The sequence below is a fragment of the Halichoerus grypus genome, chromosome 1, assembly GCF_964656455.1.
Source record: "Halichoerus grypus chromosome 1, mHalGry1.hap1.1, whole genome shotgun sequence".
NCBI classification, from domain to species: Eukaryota; Metazoa; Chordata; class Mammalia; order Carnivora; family Phocidae; genus Halichoerus; species Halichoerus grypus.
The window spans coordinates 164,486,400-164,508,337 of NC_135712.1; the positions used below are offsets into that span (position 1 = coordinate 164,486,400).

Here is a 21,938-nt window from a genome sequence, read left to right on the forward strand (position 1 = left end):
AAGGAGCTTGGTGGTGGGGAGTGTGTTGGAGAAAGAAGGAAAGGAAAGAGGAAAAAAGAACCAATTGAGCACTTAATAAATGTCCGGCACTTCACATAATTCTTTTTTATATTTAAGCAAAAATATCTTTACTGGTTTTCTGATACTACATAATTATCATAAATATTTCCAAAAAAGGAGAAATTAAAAATGCTTCTCAATCTCACTTCTCACAGGCAAACTCTAATTGTTTGATGAATATGATAATATAATAAACACTCATACTTTGATTTATGTAATCTTCATAATCCTGAAGATGAGGGGTATTATCCTCATTTTAGGGAACAGATTAGGGCCCAGAGAGATTAAATACCTTATCCAAAATGACATAGCTCAAAATCAGAAAATCTGGTGACTTCAGAGTCCAAGCACTTCGCACTACGGTGCCTTTGGTAGCTGTGTCTCCTGTGCCTTTCTTTCTGTTTCTTGCCTTATACCTCTCCATGTCCCCAAGCCCCCAACTGTGTTCCTATCCTGAGTCCAACTTCTTTCAATTTCCTAGAAAATATTCTCTTAAAACGGTTTCTGACAATGGCACTTTCTGGCAAGAGAAAGCAAGAATAAAAAATCTTCAACATGGAGGTTCCTGGTTGGCTCAATCAGAAGAGCGCTCTTGATCTCAGGGTCATCAGTTTGAGCATGATGTTAGGTGCAGAGATTACTGAAAAGAAATAAATAAACTTAAAAAAAATCTTCAACATGTAAAGAAATAGATATTTAGAGATGGAATTACAAACTGTAAGCAGGGGCAACCTGCAAACCTTGTTGAGTCTTTATGGCCACATTTTCTTTTTAATCAGAAAGCTCAGTATTAAGAATAGATATTTGAGTTTTCTCCATACAACTTCCTTCCCTGAAACTTTCCATCTATTTCCCCCCCTCTCCCTTAAGTATAGGGTCAAGAAAAGCTCTGGGAAAACTGGTTGCCAGACCGATTATATCTTAAAAACCAACAACCAACCAACCAAACAAAAGGAAATTAAAAATAAACCCCCCAAAAAACATTAAATAATTTATGAAGGATGCAGGTCCTCACTTGGAACACACATTCTAATAGTACAGATGTTAGAAATGAAGATGGCTGATTAGTTTACACTAGAGTCTGAAAACTTAATAATAGCTGTTACTCCTGAAGGGAGAAAGGGAGATAAGAAACCTTTGCTTAAAAAGACTTCACATACAAAACAAAACAAAACAAAAATTAAACTGGAATGAAAACGGCTATCTTGTGACATTCTTTAAACAAAAGCCAGTATATGCTTTAAGTCAAAGCCCTCTTTTCACTCCTATCCCCAAACGGAAGCCCAGTCAATGTTAAAGGTATGGTCATTTTCAGCAAAAAAGGGCTTATGGATCATAGTACCTAGGTGATTTTATCTTTTTATTAAGAACTGCAATATAGTGAGAAAAGCACAGAAGTGAGAGACAAGTAATCTGGATTACTTTGATCCAAACACTGTCACCAACTCATTATCTTGGGCAACTCTCTTCAATCCAAGAGTTCAACCAGATGTCTAAAGCTACCTCTAATGAAAGTACTCTATAATGCTTCTATGAGTTGGTCTTAGTTTCTTAGATTAGAAAAAAATCAGCCTTTCCCAAAGTGTGTTCTATGAGATTTATTGAGTGTTCTGTGGCAGGGCTTCTGTAGCCAAATGATTTTAGGAAATGTTGGGTTAAAGGTGAAGGGCAGAGATGATAAATAAGTCATATCACTCCTCCTTATTCAGTATCCTTGAAAATACAGTATCATATGCCAGAAGCCTCCACTTGAGTCATCTCAAATGGGAATGACCTCTCTGGATGACCGTTAGCAACTGAGCTAAGCAGAGAATTAAATTACCCAGGCTGATTACAGTGACATCATTATACAGAAAGCCCTCTGATAGGATTAGTATCTGCTAATCTATTATGGAGCAGATAGTCAATAAGGGCTGAGCAAATGTCATTAAATTGCAACAATAACCATCACTCAAAACTGCAGGTTAAAAAGCTACTCAAGCAGGAAGGAAAACATTAACATTAGATAGTCCCCGGGTAATAAACTTTCAATTGCAAAGATAAACTTGTCTTGGAAGCTATTGTTGGCATCCATTAATCTCTCTGGTACCTAACTTCAAGTATTTTTTCCTTTAGTTGGAATATTTCTGCTGGGTACCTGGAATGTATAAGGCACATTGTTATGTGAAATAGTATGTTTGAACAGTTGAATAGTATATGAAATAGTAGCATTGGACATTGGAATTAAAAGATTATGTAATCCAAATTGTCTTCATCCTGAAAACACACACACACTCCTCTAGTTAGTTAGTGGCTGGGTCAAGACCTGAATCTATCTTTTTTTTTTTTTTAAGATTTTATTTTTTGCCAGAGAGAGACAGCGAGAGAGGGAACATAAGCAAGGGGGACTGGGAGAGGGAGAAGCAGGCTTCCCGCCGAGCAGGGAGCCTGATGCGGGGCTCGATCCCAGGACCCTGGGATCATGACCTGAGCTGAAGGCAGACGCTTAAAGACTGAGCCACCCAGGTGCCCCTGAATCTGTCTTTCATTTCCTATTCCAGTGCTCATTTCTTTACACCAGGAAAAAATATAAAACATATTTATGTGAATAAGTAATTTGTAGTTTTGCTTTTAAAGCGTCAATTGAAAACAAAAACTTTTAAGACTATAATTTTATTAAAACTACAAAGAAATTGCAAACGTAATTATACATTATTTTAGAAAAATATATCTTGCTATATAACCATCAGAATAGTGGCTATTGCTCTGAATTACATAATTATTCATTCTTTCATTTATTCATCTAAGTATTTGCTAAAACTATACTATAAATCATACTTTATTCTAGATACTAGGGATTAAACATGAATAAGATTATAATCTCATACTTTTAACACATTAATTATTAGTCAGTGATAATGTAAATATCAGAATTTACTAAGTGTTATTATGTGCCAGGCATTAACCTGCCCTAAAGACTCTTCCCATCTAGTAAATTAGATAAAAGATTTACACAAATGCAGTAGGCAGAACTCTAAGGTGGTCCCAGATTTCCCAATCTAATCCCAGGATTGTTAAATAGGATGGCTTATACTCCCATGGATAGGTTATTATATGGCACAATGGACTTTAATATAGGGAGATTATTTAGGTGGCCATAAATAACCTGTGATCAAGTTAAATCACAGAAGCCTGTTAAAAGCTGAGACTTTTCTCCAGCTGAAAGGGAAGTCAGAGATTTGAAGCACAAGAAACATCTGAGGTGCCACTGCTGGGTTAAAGATCGAAAAGGCCACACAGTAAGGAACGCAGGCAGCCTCTAGATGCTGAGAGTGGCCCCTGGCTGACAGCTAGTAAGAAACAGGATCTCAGCCCTATAATCACAAGGAACTGAATTCTGCCAACATCAAGAATGAGATTAGAACTAATCAATCATTGAACACTACATCAAAAACTAATGGCTAATTGAACATAAAAAAAAAGAATGAGATTGGAAACAATTATTCCCTTGTATCTCCAGCAGCACAACTAACACTTATCATACCCTCAGCAGAGAACACAGCCACACTATGTCAGACTACTGACTTACAAAACTGTGAGATAATAAATGGGTGTTGTTAAGCAGCAATAAAAAACTAATACAACAAAACATTACAATAGGAATTGTATGTATATTCCCTAATTGTTGACAGGAAGATCTGTAAAAAATGCCTATTAGATCACGCATATTAATTATATTGTTCAAATGTTCTACATCTTTACTGCTTTTTTGAAGCTTGAATTTAAAAAATTACGGAAGATGTATTGAAATCTCCTAGCGATATACTGCATTTGTAAATTTCTCCCTGTGGTTCTATCAGTTTTGCTCTATATATTTCAAGGTTGTTTTAGAATTAATCAATCTTCTGAGTTGAAACTCTTCCCCTAAAATGTATTTTGTCTGATATTAATCTGGTTACCCAACCTTTTTTGTTTTTCTTTCTAAATAGTTTTGTTGGGGTGTTATTGCTACCTTAGCATTCTTATGTTTAGTGTTTGCCTGGTATACCTTTTTGATATTTTCACTTTCATGACCTTATGTTTTGGTGTGTTTCTTGTAAAAAGCATACAGTTGGGTTATTTTAAAATGCCATTTGAGGGGCGCCTGGGTGGCTCAGCCGTTAAGCATCTGCCTTCGGCTCAGGTCATGATCCCAGGGTCCTGGGATCGAGTCCCACATTGAGCCCCACATCAAGCCCCACATCGGGCTCCCTGCTCAGCAGGAAGCCTGCTTCTCCCTCTCCCACTCCCCCTGCTTGTGTTCCCTCTCTCGCTGTCTCTCTCTCTGTCAAATAAATAAATAAAATCTTTAAATAAATAAATGAATGTCATTTGATAATCTCTCTTTTATTTATTTTTCTCTCTTTTAACTGGCAAATTTTGGCCACTTACATTGGGAATGACAGTTACACTTCAGCTGAACTGTGCTTTTCATTTGCTCTGTACATATTTTTTCTCTTTTCCTGCCCCCTTCTTTTTTAATTTAATTTTCTGAGTCCTGTGCTAATTTGGAAATTATATACACGTTATTTCTTTTGGTTATTCTTGAAATTATACTGTTTCCTTTCATTACATTTGAAGTTAATTGATATCATAATTCCCCTTCCTAAACAATTCAAGGACCTTGGAAGAGTGCTTTCTCAATCTTTAATGTCCATATGAATCACTTGAGGAGTGTTAAAAAAGCAATTCCAATTCAGTAATAGTGAGGTGAGCCTGGTATTCTGCATTTCTAAGCTCCCAAATGATTCACTGCTACTGAGAAGCAATGCCTTAGAATACTTTACTTTAATCATCCCCCTTTAGACTGGCATGCTATTGTTGTCTGGGATTTTAATTCTGTCTTTTTAAATTCCATAATTATACATTATCATTATTATTTTATACCATGTTCATTTAGACTTAAAGAGAAAAGTTTCATTTCTTGGCTCTCCTTTCTTTCTTACATCTAAGACTTTCCCTTTGGGATTATTTTCCTTATTCCTAACATTCCTTAAACAAAGCTCTGCTAAATGGTTCACATTCATTCTCGAGAGACAGTATTAAATTGGTGGACTACAGCAGATGCCTGATTTTTAATACCTGCTCTGTCTGTTAACTAACCATTGACTTTAGGAAATTCACATCGTTTCTCTGGTCCTTGGTTTCCTCATCCATAAAATGAGGATAATAACTTATAACTGTATCTGGCACATTGTAAACTCTAAATAAGCGTTAGTAATTACAGTTACATAATGCTAAATTCTCACTTATTTTCTCTCATCACTTTGGAAATAGAATTTTCATTCCTCTGGCTCCTATTATCACTATTGAGGATCTGTAATCTGTATCAGTCAAATAGGCTAGGTTATGCTTCAGTAATAAATAATCCCCCAAGTCTCTGTTGCTTAACACAACAAAAGTTTATTTCTTGCTCACACTACATTTTCTACACAAGTTGCAGAAGTTTCTGTCCCTCAGTCACTCAGGGACTCAGGTTTTCAAAGGCTCTGTCATGACACCTTCTTCCATAACAGCTTAGACAGGAAAAAGGGAAATGATGAATCATATACTGGTGTTCCAGGAAGTGACATTCATTTTGTTCACATTTCATTGGCCAAAGAAAGTTACATGCCACACTCAACTTCACAGAATAAGGCAAAAAGAAAATGAAATATTTGTAACAGCACTGCTGACTACATAAGTCTAACTATAGTTCTTCTATAGGTGATTTTTCATTCTGATTATTTTCAAGAAGTTCTCTTTTTCTTAGGTATTCTGGTTTCACTACAATGTGTATAGTGTAAGGTGGTTGTTTTTTTTCCCCATATTTAAAAATATCTTGTTTTGTGCTTTCTTCGGAGATTAGGTTTATCAGCTCAAATTATCTTTTTGGATAATGGCTCTCTTTTTTCCCCTCATCTCTGGGACAACAATGTAGATGGATTTCAGACCTTTTAATTCTATTCTCCATATCACATAACTTCACTTTCATATTTTCCATCTACTTGTCTCTCTGTGTGCTATATTCTAGGCAATTTCTATAGGTCAACATTCAATTTATTAATTTTCTCTGCAGCTGTATTAAAGCTGCTATTCAATCCAATCTATTGAGTTTCTTTTTGCAATTATAATTTTTATTTCTACAAGTTCTATTTTAGTATGCCTGGGTGGCACAGTAGGTTAAGCTTCTGCCTTTGGCTCAGGTCATGCTCTCAGGATCCTGGGATCGAGTCCTGTATCAGTCTCCTTGCTCACTGGGGAGCCTGCTTCTCCCTCTGCCTGCCATTCCCCCTGCTTGCTCAGTCTCCATCCTCTCTCTCTCTGACAGAGAAATAAAAATAAATAAATAAATAAAATAAAATTATAAAATAAATAAATAAATAAATAAAAGTTCTATTTTGTTCTTTTTCAATTCTTCCTAGTAATTTCATATTATATTTCCTCAAACATATCTTTCATAAAGATTTTACTTTCTTCATTTGAAAGCTCTAATATCAGAAGTCTTGGGAGTCTGAATCTGCTTTTGTTATTTCTGATGTATCTCACTCATGGGTGCCTTGTTTCCTCATAAGTTTCATGATCTTTGCTTGTGAGCTCATATTTGATTGAATTTAATTTTTGGGAATCCTCAACACCTAAGTTAAGGATGCTTTCCTCCAGAAAAGCTTTGCATATAAATGCTTTCAGGAGTCGGGAGTGGGATGAAGTATCACATTACCAATTTTATCATTTTAGACTTCTCTGAGAAACTATCTTAATGTGGTCAGCAGTAAAGTTTCAGGGTCAGGAACCACCTTTCAGAAGACACAACACTTAGTCTGTATATCCCAGTGTTGATATCAGTCAGCCTTTTCCCTCAAGGCTAATTCAGCTTTTGGGGTTGTTTATTGCTTACATTTCTCAATTCAATTTGCACTCACTTTTTCCCTTATCCTTTTTTTAAATTCATAGAGGGATGGGGAATAGGGGGAACTTGGAGATTTTCCTTATGTTTTTGAGGGTCTAATAATGGTTAAAAATATTATTTTTACTGTAAATTATCAAAGATATAGTTATAATGGGAAGAATCTTCAAAATAGCTCTGCCACCATGCTAACAGTTTATTACAGTAAAATCCATCCAGTTCCCATCACCAAAGGCAGCAAATGTCTTCAACTTCTTTGCCTCTTTCCACAGATATTCTATGCTTATGTAAGTAATAAAACATATAATTTTTCCTTTTAATGCAAAGGGTAGCATACTGCATATACTTTGTACTTCCCTCTCTTTTTTAATTTAAAAAGGTATCTTAGAAATTGTTCCATATCAGTACATAAAGAGCTTCCTCATGTTCTTTATGGCTTCATTTTACTCCATTTTATGGGCCATTTGAAATCTCACCTGATCCCTCAATGCTCTTTATTCCTACAGGACTATGTCTTTTTAATACTTCTTTCCCCTCTCCTATCTGTTGTAGTTCAGTGTAGCCTCTGTTTCTGCCTTGCTTTTAATATTGCTCTCACTCCATATCCTGAGTTTAAATGCCATGAACATTATACTCTATCTTCTACTTCAAGTTCTCACAATATCACATTAAGTGTAAATTTATCTGAGTTCCAGGACTTGCTCATTTAAAAAAAAAAAAAATCTCAAAGACAACAGTTCTCAGCCATCTACTCAAGAAGAAGATAAATAATAAATCTAAGGAATGAGACCTAATTATATCCGATTATTTCCAAGACTTTGCATTAAGATATAGTAAAACAATTGTTTAGGGTCTAATCTGGAAAAGAAATACAGGTTGGGGGCTAAAATTCAGGAATGAATGACAGAAACAAATATTAGTTTGAGTCTGGGGCAGCTGAAAAGAGGAGAATGAAATATATTGCTATTATTTTCTCTTTTCTTCTATTTTATAATAAACAGTACCTGTAAAGCACAAACATTTTTAATCTTGATGACATTTATCATTTTTTATTTGTATTGCTTATGCTTTTGGTGTCCTAAGAAACCATTTTCTAATCCAAGGTCAAAAAGACTAACATCCTCAGTCTCTTCTAGGCATCTTATAGTTTCCACTCTTATACTTCAGTCTATGGTCTATACTGAGTTAGTTTTTGATATACTGTGAGGAAGGAGTCCAATCTAATTCTTTTGCATGTAGATATTCAGTTGCTCCAGCACCATTTATTGAAAAGACTTCTTTCACCATTGAATGGTCTTGGCACCCTTGTTGAAAATCATTGACCATAGATATATGGGTTTATTTTCTGGACAATCAATTCTATTTAATTCACCTATATGTTTATATGTTTGACCCATATGTCAGTACCACACTGTTTTGATTACAATAGCTTTGTAATCATGCTCTGTAGTAACTTTTGAAATCAGGAATTGTGAGTCCTCGAATTGCTTTGGCTATTCTGGGTCCCTTGAATTTCCATATGATTTTAAAATCAGCTTGTTAATTCCTGCACATAAAAAAAAAGAAAAAAGAAAAAGCCAGGTGGAATTTGGGCATGGACTGCACTGAATCTGCAGATCAATTTGGAGAGTAATGTCATCTTTTAACAGTTTTCTGATCCATAAACATATTTCCATTTATTTAGATCTTCTTTAATTTCTTTCAACAGTGTTTTATAGTTTTTCAGTGTACAAGTCTTGTGCCTTTGCTAAATTTATTCCTGAGTATTTTATTCCTTTTGATGCTATTATAAATGGAATTGTTCTCTAAATTTCATTTTCAGATGATTAGTTGCTAGCACATAGAAATGCAACTGAATTTTCCCTTTCCAACCTAGAAGTGTTTTATTTCTTTTTCTTACCTAATTATCCTGGTTAGAATCTCCAGTTGAATAGAAATTGTGAAAGTGGACATCCTTGTCATGTTCCTGATCTTAGGGGGACAGCTTTCCTTCACCAGTATGATGATAATAGTATGATAGTTCTTGTGGATTTTTTATAGATGTCTTTTATCAGGATGAGGAAGTTCCCTTTGATTCCTAGGTTATTGAACATTTTTATCAGGAAAAGTGTTGGATTTTGTCAAATGCTTTTTTGGTGTCTATTGAAATAATCATGTGGGCTTTTATTATATTAGTATGGTGTATTATATTGGCTGATTTTCATATGTTGAACTAACTTTACATTCCTGGGATATATCCCACTTGGCTGTGATATATAATCCTTTTTATATGGTGCCAAATTCAATTCTCTGTTATTGTTGAGGATGTTTGTATGTATGTTCATGAGGAGTATTGTGGTTTTCTTTTCTTATAATGTGTTACCTGTTTTAGTATCAGGGTAATATTGCCTCATAGGGTAAGTTAGAAAATGCTCCCTTCTCTTCCATTTTTTTGGAAGAGTTTGTGAAGGATCAGTGTTAATTCTTCTTTAAATATCTGCCAGAAATCACCAGCGATGCCATCTGGTCTTAAGCTTTTCTTTATGGGATAATTTAAAAAATTATTATTAATTCAATCTCTTTAATTTTATAGGTCTCTTTGGATTTTCTATTTTTTCTTGAGTCAGTTTCAGCACTCTGTGTCTTTCTAGGAATTTGCCATTTTAACTAGATTATCTAATTTATTGGCATAAGAGATCATAGTGTTCTTTTTTTTTTTTTTTTTTTTTTTTTTTTTTTTTTTTTAATTTGAGAGAGAGAATGAGAGAGAGAGCATGAGAGGGGGGAGGGGCAGAGGGAGAAGCAGACTCCCTGCTGAGCAGGGAGCCCGATGTGGGACTCGATCCCGGGACTCCAGGATCATGACCTGAGCCGAAGGCAGTCGCCTAACCAACTGAGCCACCCAGGCGCCCGAGATCATAGTGTTCTAATAAAATCCTTATTTCTCCAAGACCAATAACAATGTCCCCTCTTATATTCTTGATTTTAGTAATTCGAATCTTGTATCTTTTTTTCTTAGTCTAGCAAGGATTTGTCCATTTTTGTCGATCTTTTTAAAGAACCAACTTTTGGTTTCATTGATTTTTCTCTATTGTTTTTCTATTCTCTATTTCATTTCTTTCCACTCTAATTTTTACTTTCTTCTTTCTGCTTGCTTTGGATTTAGTTTGCTCTTTTTTTCATTTTTTTTAAGGTCAATGGATCATTATTCATTTAAAATCATTCTTTTTTCTTAATATAGGCATGTACAGCTATAAATTTCCCTCTAAGCGCTGTTTTAACCACATACCACAAATTTTGGTATGCTGTGTTTTTGTTTTCATTAATCTCAAAGTATTTTCTAATTTCTCTTGTGATTTCTGCTTTATCTCATTGGTTGTTTAAGAATGTGTTTAGTTGGGGGTGCCTGGGTGGCTCAGTCTTTAAGCGTCTGCCTTTGGCTCAGGTCATGGTCCCGGGGTCCTGGGATCGAGCCCCACATCAGGCTTCTTGCTCCATGGGAGGCCTGCTTCTCGTGTTCTCCCCCTGCCTGTATTCCCTCTCTCACTGTGTCTCTCTCTGTCAAATAAATAAATAAAATCTTAAAAAAAAAAAATGTGTGTAGTTGGGGCGCCTGGGTGGCTCAGTCAGGCCATTGAAGGCATGGTCCCAGGATTCTGGGATCTAGCCCTACATTGGGCTCTCTGCTCAATGGGGAGCCTGCCTCTCCCTCTCCCCCTGCTTGTTCTCACTCTCTCTCTAATAAATAAATCTTTTTAAAAAATTTAAAAAGAATGTGTTTAGTTTCCATATTTGTGAAATTCTTAAATTTCCTTCTGTTATTGCTTTACAATTGCATTTCATTGCAGTTGGAGAACATACTTTGTAAGATTTAAATTCTTTAAAATTTATTGAGATTTGCTTTATGGATTAATGTCTGGTCTATTTTGAAGAATGTTCCATATGTTTAGAGAAGAACAGGCATTCTTCCATTGTTAGGTAAAGTGCTCTATAGATACCTGTTAGATCTAGTAGGTTTTTAGTGTTGTTCAAGTCCTCTATTTCCTTATTGATCTTCTGTTTAGGTAATATATCCATTATTCAAAGTGAAGTACTCAAGTTTTCAACTATTATTATTGAACTGTCAATTTCTTCCTTCAATTCTGTCAGGGTTTTTTTGAGGCTTTGTATATTTAGATGTATGTTTATAATTGTTATATCTTCCTGATAGATTGACCTTTTATCAATATATAATATCCTTTTTTGTTTCTAGTTACAATTTTTGTCTAGTCTGTTTTGCCCAATATATGTATAGCCACTCCCACTCTTTTGGTTACTATTTGCATGGCATATATTTTTCACGCTTTCACTTTTAAACTATCTGTGACTTTATTTTTTTCTCTTTTTTAACTTATTTAAATTCAATTAGTTAATATATAGTGTGTCATTAGTTTCAGATGTAGAGTTCAGTAATTCATCAGTTGCACATAACACCCATTGCTCATCACATCATGTGTCCTCCTTAATGCCCATCACCCAGTTACCCCATCCCCCACCTATCTGTGACTTTAAATCTATTTTTTTTAAGATTTTATTTATTTATTAGACAGAGAGACAGTGAGAACAGGAACACAAGCAGGAGGAGTGGGAAAGGGAGAAGCAGGCTTCCCGCCAAGCAGGGAGCCTGATGCAGGCTCGATCCCAGGACCCTGGGATCATGACCCAAGCCGAAGGCAGACGCTTAATGACTGAGCCACCCAGGTGCCCCTTTAAATCTATTTTAAATCTATTCATTAACAGCAATGAATTCATTCTCTCTCCCCACCCTCTCTCTCTTGCTCATTCTCTCTCTCTCAGTTAATCTGGGGATGTCTTAATTTCGCCTACACTTTTTAATGATGATGTTGTTGGATATAGAATTCTTCATTGACAGTCTTTTTTCTTTTGGCATTTTCAATATGTCATCCCACTGCCTTCTGGCCTCCATCATTTCTGATGAAAAATAAGCTGTTAATCTTTTTGAGGGTCCCCTATACATGATGAGTTTTTTTTATGCTGTCATATTTTTTTATGCTGTCAAAATTATCTTTGGGTCTGGCTTTGATAATTTGATTATGATGATTTAGGTGTATATCTCTTTTGACTTTATACTACTTGAAGCTTATTGAGCTTCTTGGGTATTTCATCAAATTTGAGAAGTTTTCTACCATTATTTTGTCAAATACTCTTTCTGCTTTTTCTCTCTCTCCTTTTGGGACTCCCATTATGTTTATGTTGGTATGTTTGATGATATTCCACAGGTCTTGGAGGTTCTGTTCATTTTTCTTCTTTCTTTTTTATTTCTAATCTTCTGACTATATAATCTCAATTGAACAATCTTCAAGTTCACTGATTCTTTTCCTCTGCCTGCTTAAATCTGCTGTTGAACCTCTCTAGTGAATTTTTCATTTCAGTTATTGTATTTTGAAACCGCAGAATGTCTATCTTATATACCTTTATATATCTATATATCTTTATATATCTATGTATCTTTTATATGTATTTTATATACCCTTATATATTTTTCTGTTCATTGTTATTCTCTATTTGGGTATACATAATTCTCATATTTTCCTTTAATTCTTTTTTAAAATTGAGGTATAATTGACATATAACATTATATTGGTTTCAGGTGTAAAACATGATTCAATATTTGTATACATTGTGAAATGACCACCACAATAAGTCTAGTTAACATCCATCACCTTACATAGTTACAATTTTTTTCTTGTGATGAGAACTTTTAAGATCTACCCTCTTAGCAGCTTTCAAATATGCAGTACAGTATTATTAATTATACTCAACATGCTGTACATTATATCTCCATAAGTTATTTATAATGAGAAGTTTGTACCTTTGGACCCTCTTCAACTGTTTCTCCCACCCCCATCCCTCAACTCTGGCAATCACCAATCTGTTCTCTATATCTTTGACCTTGGTTTGTTTTGTTTTGGTTTTCCTTTTTTCTTTTTTAGATTCCACATATAAATGAGATCACATGGGAATAAGTCAAAGCACTACTGCTGCTGTTTGTTTAGTGACTTCGATGGGAAAAGTCTGTATTCTTTGTGTGTAGCCAGTAAAGTCTCTGCTCATTTAGCTTAGTGGTCTGTTAATAATTGAACAGAGATTTCCTTAAATGCCTGGAACCAATAAGTCTAGTCTTTCCTGAAGGATCTCTGTGTCTTGGGATAGGACTTCAATACTCAGCTAGGCAGCTTACAACTCTGCTGTAGCCTACAAATCCTGCACATACACACAGCCCTGCACATGTGCATGGCCTTCTAAATTGCAAGTAATATTCCAGAGCTTTTTGAAGTCTTCTATGGACATCTCATTCCTCAACTTTTCCTTTTAAGTTTCTACTACTTCAGGCAGCCATGATGTTAAATAAGCCATTGCCACTGACTGTTTTTAGAAAATGCCCCCAGAGAAAAGACTTTTCTCACTGGGCAAGTTTCCAGTCAGGTCAATAAAGACAAGCCTTACAAATGGAGTCTTCCAGGGAACCATCAAGCAAGTCAAATAATGGCAATTCTTTGGATATGGGACTTTGAAGGAGCTCCATCCTCAGTCTCATGGAGATTCAGCCATTTTTCTTCAAGATGCTCTTTGGATTGCTGTAGACCTATAGTTAATTTCCACAGTTCTGACAAAGTAGATTTTGACAAGTTTTGCCCAAAAAGCACATTGCTTTTTTCCCCTACTGATTCATAAAGGTGATTACATCACTTTTATGGAGAGATTTGTCAGATAGCTGCATCCATCATTCTCACTGACATAACTGTTTCCTTTTTGACTTAGGCAATTCTTAACTTGATCCACTTTTCACTTTTCCTTATTTCTGTTTCCTCAGAATCTTTATATTCTGGTGCACAATTTCTTTCCTCTGGGATTTAGAGTCACTGTGTAATTTTATGAAGTATTTCCGTAACATTATCTGATGTATTTTTATGCTTGTGATCATGTTTTCTTCCAAGATGCCCTCTCTCTGTTATGGCAAATGCCAATTCATCCTTTATGATCTAGTGTAAGTGTTAATTCCTCTGTTAGGTCTTCACTCCATCTACCCAAGAGCCAAATCAATCACTCCTACATCTTCTTCTACAGCCCTCTTTATATGCATTTATTATAGCTAATATTTAATCTACCCTGTTTGCTTTACTAGACTGTGAATTTTGAGGACAGATATAAGGTATAGACCTTACTCATCTTTGTATACCTAAAATTTAACACAGAGAAGGAACTGAGGAAATGTTTTTTGAATTGATTCTCACTCTGCTGATAACTCATCAAAGGCACTGAGCCCTCAGGCATAAGCAAAAGCTGATGATCACAAATGAATTTTATAATATAAATCTAATAGCAGAAGTCTTATAATTAACAGAATAAACAGAAAAGCCATGTGCCTTCTTTTTACTTAACTTTGAGAAAATGTCACTTGGAATCCTATTAGTAAGTGTCCTTCTGGAGCTCTGGACTGGTTCTCTAGACACCTGGGTTCTCTTCCAAGCCACCCCCTAACCTGCTGTAGGATTCTGAAGGAACCAGCAAGAATGTTTTAATGTGAAAGTGATTAATTTCATCTTTAACTCATACATGCCATACCAAATTTATATTTTTAAGAGATCTCTTTCCCTGCAGTATGGAGAAAGAATTATAGGAAGCCAAGACTGAAGGCATAAAAAGTAGATAGGAGGCTAGGTGAAAACTAATAGGACCTAGACCAGACAGAAATGTGATAATTTGAGATAGTCTGGAAATAGAACACATTTGATTTGGTGTTAGTTGTCAAGAATGACAGGGAGTGAAGCTTACCCCAAAGTTCGAGCTTGACTGGTTTGGACAGTGGCACTATTTATTAAGATGAAAAGAAGTGTTGAAGAGGACACAGGTTTGAAGGGGAAAATATTCAACAGTTCTGTTTGGGAGAGAGATATATATATATATACATATCATGTAAGTGGAGATGTCATGCAGAAAATTGAAGCTCATTGGAGAAGTCTTACTGAAAATAAAAATTTGGAAGTTGGGGCGCCTGGGTAGCTCAGTCATTAAGTGTCTGCCTTTGGCTCAGGTCATGATCTCAGAGTCCTGGGATCGAGCCCAATGTCAGGCTCCCTGCTCAGCAGGAAGCCTGCTTCTCCCTCTCCCTCTGCCCCTGCTTGTGTTCCCTCTCTCGTTGTCTCTCTCTCTCTCTGTCAAATAAATAAATAAAAATATTTTTTTAAAAAATCATTAAAAAAAAAGGGGGCACCTGGGTGGCTCATTCGTTAAGCGTCTGCCTTCAGCTCAGTCATGATCCCAGGGTCCTGGGATCGAGCCCCGCGTCAGGCTCCCTGCTTGGCGGGAGGTCTGCTTCTCCCTCTCCCACTCCCCCTGCTTGTGTTCCCTCTCTCGCTGTGTCTCTCTCTGTCAGATAAATAAAATCTTTAAAAAAAAATTGGAAGTTATCAGATCAAACTCATAACAAATTGGGGCATCTGGGTGGCTCAGTCGTTAAGCCTCTGCCTTTGGCTCAGGTCATGGCCCCAGGGTCCTGGGATTGAGCCCCACATCGGGCTCCCTGCAAGGAAGGGAGGAGCAGGAAGCCTGCTTCTTCCTCTCCCACTCCCCCTGCTTGTGTTCCCTCTCTCGCTGTGTCTCTCTCTGTCAAATAAATAAATAAAATCTTTTAAAAAAAAAAAGTCATAACAAATCTATAGCAATGGTTGAGATCACCTAAGAAAAGAATTTTCAGAAAGAGAGGAGATAAGAGCTTGGTTCTGAGCCCTCAGGAATCCCAACATTTAGGGATCAGGTAGAGGAGGAATAACTATGAAAGGGTACTAAAAAAGAAGAGCCACAGAAGTAAGGGAAAGAAAGAGGGAATGGTCAACTGTGCTAAATGCTGTTCAGTGAGGATGGAGAAATGCCCACTAAATGTGTCCAACTGTGGATTATGGTCCTTTGAAAAGAGCCATTTCAGTGCAGTTGAGGGGATGGTGTAGAAGCCAGACTGTACTGGGCTGAAGAGTAAATGGAAGGTGAAAAAGAAAGATACCATGTGTAATAATTCGTTCTTAAAATGTTTTCTTCTCTTGGCTTCTCTGACACTATACCTTCCTGGTTTTCCAACCCATCTGGCTACCTTTTTAAGTTGCCTTTGTTCAGTTATTCTCTACTCACTTTTAAATATTGAAGTTTTACAGAATATAGATACTCTAACTCTGCTTTTTATCTTTCTCTTCTACCTGAGGGCTTCAGTTACCACATACAGGCCAACAACTCCCAGATTTTACATATATCTTTGTTTCAGATCACTCCTTTGAGCTGTAGACTTGCATATTCAATTACCTATTCAACATCTCAAAATTAGTCATTTCCCTTTCACAACTGTTTTGTTTCTAGTGTCCCAGATTCTCTGTAAATTATATCATTATTTTCTCAGCTGTTCAAGACAGACACCAGGAGTCATGCCTCATTTTTTTCCTCTTGTGTACACAACCAATCCAATAGCAAGTCCTGTCCATTCTATCTTCAAATGTCTCATTTATTAGCTGCTTATGGGCCAAGCACCCAAAGGTTCCTTATTTATATTATCTTTCTCATTAAGGTTCACAAGTACCCAATAAGGTAGTTTTATCTCCATCTTGAAACTGAAGCTCAGAGAGGTTAAATAACTTACTGTGGTAAAACAAAAAGTAAATGGCAGAGGGGCCTCTTTTTTGTGGTGCCTTGGAGGTGGTAGGCTGCTTCAGGATGAAGCTGAACATCTCTTTCCCAGCTACTGGCTGCCAGAAACTCATTGAAGTGGACGATGAACTCAAACTTTGTACCTTTTATGAGAAGTGTATGGTCACAGAAGTTGCTGCTGATGCTCTGGGTGAAGAATGGAAGGGTTATGTGGTCTGAATCAGTGGTAGCAATGACAAACAAGGCTTCCCCATGAATCAGGGTGTCTTGACCCATGGCCGTGTCCTCCTGCTGCTGAGTAAGGGGCATTGCTGCTATAGACCAAGGAGGACTGGAGAGAGAAAGCACAAATCTGTTCGGGGTTGCATTGTGGATGCCAATCTCAGTGTTCTCAACTTGGTCATTGTAAAATAAGGGGAGAAGGATATTCCTGGACTCACTGATACTACTGTGCCTGGGGCCCAAAAGAGCCAGCAGAATCTGCAAACTTTTCAATCTCTCTTAAGAAGATGATGTCCGCCAGTATGTTGTGAGAAAGTCCCTAAACAAAAAGGTAAGAAACCTAGAACCAAAGCGCCTAAGATTCAGCATCTTGTTACTCCACATGTCCTCCAGCACAAACGTTGGCGTATTGCTTTGAAGAAGCAGCGCACTAAGAAAAATAAGGAAGAGGCTGCAGAATATGCTAAACTTTTGGCTAAGAGAATAAAGGAGGCCAAAGAAAAATGCCAGGAACAGATTGCCAAGAAACAGAGGCTGTCCTCTATGAGAGCTTCTACCTCTAAGTCTGAGTCCAGTCAAAAATGAGATTTTCTAAGAGTGACAAATAAATAAGATCAGACATCCAAAAAAAAAAAAAAAAGTAAATGGCAGAGAGGGAGGAATCTAATACTAAATATGCCTGTTTCCACACCGCCTCTGACCTCCCTTCCCCCTGACTTAACCTCTCTGGTGTCAAGTTTCCTTAGGAGTAAAATGGACTTAATATTTCCTAACTTTAGGCTGTCATAAAGATTGAAAAATAAACAATAAGGTACACAGCCATAATACAAGGCATAAATTCAATAAATGTTAAGTCCCTTGCACTCCCTTCACTCCCTCCTCTATACTGTTTCTGGGGCCATCTCAGTGATATTAGGATTATGGAGATGAACAAAGATAGCTCCTTGCCTTCAAAAAGCAAATAATTTAAGAAAACAAATGAACACACATTGAGACATATAGAGATAATACAATGAGATAATAATAAATGAGATAATAATATAGGAAGACAGTAGAGAACTAAGCATTAAATTGCATACAGAGGCTTCTTATATTAGAATTATAGAGAAAGGATAAAGGGCTGTTGGGGAGATGGACATGGGAATGGGCTTTTGAAAAGGACCTATTAGTACAGTTAGGATATTTAGTGAGGATATCAGCAAAGAGGGGCAGGACACTCAGAAAAAAAGAATACGGATGTGGAAAGAAGAATAATGCTCAGGGTCAGTGATGTGAGCAACCTGATTTCAGCAAAAGGTGCTTATTTTTTCCCAATCAAAGTATTTTTACTACTAAGTTTCCTTATTACGGTTGAAGTTCCCAATGGAACAAAGAAACATTTGAGCCCATTATTAAAACCAAATGTCCTGGTAGGAAAAAACCATCATTAAACTGTCTACCTACCCACCTTCCCAGGGAAAGGGAACAAGACCTAGACTCTGACCTACATGAGATAAAAATAATTCAGATGCTGGGGTGTGCTTTGAGAGTAATATCACACTGTCTAATGATGTCAATCACATTTTCTTAGCTTATATCTCTCAGTTGCAGCTAACACTGACAGATATCACCATCCCTATGTCTGAAGTTTCCTTTGATAAAAAACCTATAGGGACCACCAATACTAATATGCCCATTAAGTCTGGGGCTTGGATGAAGAAGTTTTTATTCTACAGAACCTGTTCATCAAACCAATTTGGCTTCTACAATGACAAGGAAATGTGATAAGTAATTTCCTTCATCATTCAACAGAGCTTCTGGACTATGGCACCATAGAATATTAGAGCTGAAAAGATACCTAATGATTACTTTGATCTTATTTTACTAATGAAGGGACAGGCCCAAAGCAGGAAGTGGTAAGTTCAAGGTCAAAGGTGGACCAGGAGAGGAAGAGTTATTAGGATGGCCAACAGAACCTAGAGAAGGAATGTCATTAGGTCCCCTGCTGAGAAAAGCGATGAAAATGTAGGAAAAGGAAAAATATTATAAGCTACTTTCAGAGCTCCAAAAGCTCTTTGGTACTGGTCAAGAAACCTAAAAGATGATTTCAAAAGCCACCTCAAATTCTGACCCAACAATCCCTTCTCTCATCTCCCAAATATTCCAGGTGGTCAATCAATAAACATTTATTGTGTACCAACTATGTAAAACATTTTGAAACACCTAGGATGTAGAACACAATGATACATGAAATACAGTCCCTTATCTCAAGAAGCCTACTGTCTGGTTAAGGACATAAGAAATAATATATGAGAGATGAAATAATGTGAGTGGTGAAAGGGATTCCAAGTAAGTGGCATAGCTAATAACTGTTCTGAATTCAGATGGGCTTGGAAAGGCTCAATAGATAGAAGTATAGTAAGAAGACTTCAAGAAGGAACAAGGACATGATTAGGACAGGATTTGGCTAGAAGAGAACATGGTGGAACACCTTCAGACTAGACTGGATCTGAGAACCTAAATTTGTAGATCTCATCATTGATGAAGAGGAGGTCTACTCAGCAGAATCACAATAGAAGGTGACATTGGAGGCAGCAGAAAAAATTAAATAAAGCACAGAATCAACCTCGGTTTGAAGATTCAGTTCTGTCACCTACAAGTTATGTGGCCTTGAGTGTTATGTAACCTCTTCAGAAATCAGAATAACAATACCCTCCACACAGTTATTTTAAGAATTATAAGGTAAACATGGATAAGCACCCAGGAGTATAATAGTGGACAATAAGTGGCTGGGTACTTTTGTTGCTGTTCATTTTGCTTTGGTTTTTGTTTGAAAATAGGTATATAAAGGGAAATACCAGGTCAAGAAAATGTTGGAGAAGTGAAGGTGGATTGAATTAAGTCCTGGACATGAATTAAGAAACAGGAGAGCTGGAAACAAATTTTCCACTCATGAAGTGGTGGGAATTGGATGAGAAACAGGATTGGTCTAGACCTGTGGTTCTCAAACATTGTTCCACAGCTCTGACTAGTTATGAAAATCACCTGGAAAATTTATTAAAAGAAAAATCAAGGATCCCAACATGGAGGGTCTGAGTAAAGAGATCTAAGGTGGAAATTGGGAATCTTAATTTTTTTTTAAAAGTTCTGCATGAATTTCTGATGCATAAGACAGATAACTACTAGACTAAATAACACTTAAGATCCCCTCCAATTCTAAGAATCTCCGATTCCAAGCAAGCAGTGAATTCTAAAGGCCTGAAGTAGGGATGCCTGAGTGGCTCAGTTGGTTAAGCGTCTGCCTTTGGCTCAGGTCATGATCCCAGGGTCCAGATGGAGTCCTACGTCAGGCTCCTGCTCAGCAGGAAGCTTGCTTCTCCCTCTGCCTGCCCCTCCCCCTGCTTGTGCGCTCTCTTTCTCTCTCTCTCTCTCTCTGACAAATAAAAATCTTTAAAGGCCTGAAGTACTATCCTTCCCAGCATTCAAAGGTTCAGAAAATCGAGGCCCAGCCAGCCATACTACATGATCTTCCAAAAGCTCTATTTGATCGTGTCACTCTTTGGATTTTTAAAAAATGTCTTCAAGTCAAGCTCTGCCTGGTTTTCAAGGATTTTTACAACCTTGATCCAGCCTGCTTTTCTTTTTTTTTTTTTTAATTTTTTTTATTGTTATGTTAATCCCCATACATTACATCATTAGTTTTAGATATAGTGTTCCATAATTCATTGTTTGTGCATAACACCCAGTGCTCCATGCAGAACGTCCCCTCCTCAATACCCATCACCAGGCTAACCCATCCTCCCACCCCTCTCCCCTCTAGAACCCTCAGTTTGTTTTTCAGAGTCCATCGTCTCTCATGGTTCTTCTCCCCCTCCGATTTCCCCCCCTTCATTCTTCCCCTCCTGCTACCTTCTTCTTCTTCTTCTTTTCTTTCTTAACATATATTGCATTATTTGTTTCAGAGGTACAGATCTGAGATTCAACAGTCTTGCACAATTCACAGCGCTTACCAGAGCACATACCCTCCCCAGTGTCCATCACCCAGTCACCCCATCCCTCCCACCCCACCCCCCACTCAAGCAACCCTCAGTTTGTTTCCTGAGATTAAGAATTCCTCATATCAGTGAGGTCATATGATACATGTCTTTCTCTGTTTGACTTATTTCACTCAGCATAATACCCTCCAGTTCCATCCACGTCGTTGCAAATGGCAAGAGCTCATTCCTTTTGATGGCTGCATAATATTCCATTGTATATATATACCACATCTTCTTTATCCATTCATCTGTTGATGGACATCTTGGCTCTTTCCACAGTTTGGCTACTGTGGACATTGCTGCTATAAACATCGGGGTGCACATACCCTTTCGGGTCCCTACTTTTGTATCTTTGGGGTAAATACCCAGTAGTGCAATTGCTGGATCATATGGTAGCTCTATTTTCAACTTTTTGAGGAACCTCCATACTGTTTTCCAGAGTGGCTGCACCAGCTTGCATTCCCACCAACAGTGTAGGAGGGTTCCCCTTTCTCCACATCCCCGCCAACATCTGCCGTTTCCTGACTTGTTAATTTTAGCCATTCTGACTGGTGTGAGGTGGTATCTCATTGAGGTTTTGATTTGGATTTCCCTGATGCCGAGCGATATTGAACACTTTTTCATGTGTCTGTTGGCCATTTGGATGTCTTCTTTGGAAAAATGTCTGTTCATGTCTTCTGCCCATTTCTTGATTGGATTCTTTGTTCTTTTGGTGTTGAGTTTGATGAGTTCTTTATAGATTTTGGATACTAGCCTTTTATCTGATATGTCATTTGCAAATATCTTCTCCCATTCTGTCAGTTGTCTTTTGGTTTTGTTGACTGTTTCCTTTGCTTTGCAAAAGCTTTTTATCTTGATGAAGTCCCAATAGTTCATTTTTGCCCTTGCTTCCCTTGCCTTTGGCGATGTTTCTAGGAAGAAGTTGCTGCAGCTGAGGTCGAAGAGGTTGCTGCCTGTGCTCTCCTTTAGGATTTTGATGGACTCCTGTCTCACATTGAGGTCTTTCAACCATTTGGAGTCTATTTTTGTGTGTGGTGTAAGGAAATGGTCCAGTTTCATTCTTC

The 21,938-nt window shown here is 37.1% G+C and overlaps 1 protein-coding gene and 1 pseudogene across 1 annotated transcript in view; one reads left to right on the forward strand and one right to left on the reverse strand.

Annotated features, from left to right (window-relative positions):
• Window positions 1–21,938, reverse strand: part of SYN2 (synapsin II) — a 192,614-nt gene that overhangs the window by 87,719 nt on the left and 82,957 nt on the right. The window lies entirely within an intron of this gene.
• LOC118523787 (small ribosomal subunit protein eS6 pseudogene) lies at window positions 16,687–17,558 on the forward strand (annotated as a pseudogene).